Source organism: Pteropus vampyrus, unplaced genomic scaffold (genome assembly GCF_000151845.1).
Source record: "Pteropus vampyrus isolate Shadow unplaced genomic scaffold, Pvam_2.0 Scaffold111, whole genome shotgun sequence".
Taxonomy (NCBI): Eukaryota; Metazoa; Chordata; class Mammalia; order Chiroptera; family Pteropodidae; genus Pteropus; species Pteropus vampyrus.
In genome coordinates this window covers 3,045,553-3,047,628 of record NW_011888892.1, presented here as the reverse complement: position 1 = coordinate 3,047,628, position 2,076 = coordinate 3,045,553, and the positions used below count along the sequence as shown (strand labels likewise).

The following is a 2,076-nucleotide window of genomic DNA, read 5'->3' as shown; positions in this document are numbered from 1 at the left end:
AGCCCAGAGTCTCCGCGTTCAGGTGTGAGAAAGCCGAGAGCCCAGCTGTGTGCAGACTGCGTGGCTGTGCGATGGGGAGCGAGCGACGGGCCCGCACCCAGGACGCCGCATGTGCTGGGACGCGGCAGGGGGCAGAGGGAGGTGGCATCGGGACAGTGCTGACGGAGGATCGGGGACTGAAAAGGAAGGACAACAGGAAGGCCAGTGACGAGAAACACACAGCGGAGGAGAGGGCCGGCCAGGCTCAGGATGCCCCTCAGGACCACCTGCTCCCAGCACCGGGCACGAAGCACCAAGACGGCTAAGACACGCACGCCCTTCGATTCCAGGGCCTCGTCCTCCCCAGTCAGAAGGGGCGCAGCGATCCGAGTTCAGGGACATTCCCTGCATACCTTCTGTACCACGAAGCCGGAAACACACTCACAGCCCAGAGATAAAGGGAAGCTGAACAAATGACGCGGCCGCACACTGCGGCCACTGAAAATCCCAAACCTGGGACAGGCGATGAAACGAAATGTGTATAATGTGATGCTTTTTAAAAATATCAAAATGTACAAAGTCTGCAATGTGAGGAAACTTAACACTACTGAACTGTACATTAAAAATGGCTAAATAATAAAAAAGACTAAAGAGACCAAGAGTAAATAAGCAGACAAAAAAAAAAAACAAAAAAAAAAAACAGATATAGTATGATCTGATCTTATCTTTAAAAATTATAAAGCATAGACAGAGAGAAAAAAGCTAGAAAGAAATATATCAGATTATCATGACGTACTACCCTGGCTAGAATTATGAATGGCCTACGTTTTAATTTTTCTTTCTTTTTCATAATTTTCCCATTTTATATCACTTTTGTTATAAAAAAAGAAATGTAACATAATATTTTCACTAGAAGGCTAAAAAGTGTGAGCGTCCAGGTCCATCAACAAACACTTTGATAATTTGGACTCTGTGGACACAAACATGCAGAAGTTACTCTGGATAAAGTCTCAGAATTAAATTCTATGTAGAAATTGTACTTGCATAGAAATGAGCAGAAGAACAAAGCTGGAGGTATCACACTCCCGGATTTCAAATTATACTACAAAGCTGAAGAAATCCAAACCGTATGGCACTGACATAAAAACACACACATAGATTAATGGAAGAAAATAGCCCCAAAATAAAACCACGCATGTATGGTTAATTAATTTATGACAAAGAAGCCAAGAATAATGTGCAAAAGACAGTCTCTTCAATAAATGGTTTGAGAAAACTGAGCAGCCACTGACAAAAAAAATAATACTCAACTATCTTATGCCATACACAAAAATGGACTCAACATGGATTAAAGACTTGAATGTAAGGACGTGGTCCCATAGTGTAGCGGTCAGCACATCTGCTTTACATGCAGAAGGTCCTGAGGTCGCACCCCAGTGGAGCCACTGTCCATGGTCTACGGTCATGCCACTCTGAACAAGCCCGGTCCCATCTGATCTCGGAAGCTAAGCAGGGTCGGGCCTGGTTAGTACTTGGATGGGAGACCACCTGGGAAGACGGGGTGCTGTAGACATATATAAAAAGAATAAAAAAATAAAAGACTTGAATATAAGACCTGAAACCATAAAACTCCTAGAAGAAAACACAGGCAGTAAGCTCCTTGACATAAGTCTTGGCCAAGATGAGATTTTGAAATCTGACACCAAGAGCAAAGGCAGCAAAAGCTAAAATAAATAAGTGGGGCTACGCCAAACGATAAAGCTTTTCGCAGCAAAGGAAACGATCGATAAAATGAAAAGGCAGCCTCCTAAACAGGAGAAAATATTTGCAAATCATGCATCTGATAAGGGACTAAATATCCAAAATATATAAAGAATTCACACAACTGTATAGCCAAAAAAACAAGTAAATCTAATTAAAATTTGAGCGAAGGATCTGACTAGACATTTTTCCTAAGCAGGCCAACAGGCACATGAAAAGATGCTCAACATCATCAGGGAAATGAAAATCAAAACCACGGTGAGCTATCACGGCACATCTGTCACAATAGCTATTATCAAAAAGACAAGAAATGACAAGTATTAGTGAGGATGTAGA

General features: G+C 42.5%; 1 protein-coding gene and 1 non-coding gene across 3 annotated transcripts in view; one reads left to right on the top strand and one right to left on the bottom strand.

The window, feature by feature from the left end:
• LOC105295707 (dedicator of cytokinesis protein 1-like) overlaps positions 1–2,076 on the bottom strand; it is a 29,777-nt gene that overhangs the window by 24,881 nt on the left and 2,820 nt on the right. The gene's annotated exons all lie outside the window — the stretch shown is intronic.
• LOC111743344 lies at positions 1,434–1,552 on the top strand. The gene has a single exon (XR_002781644.1). It is a non-coding gene; the product is annotated as a 5S ribosomal RNA (ribosomal RNA).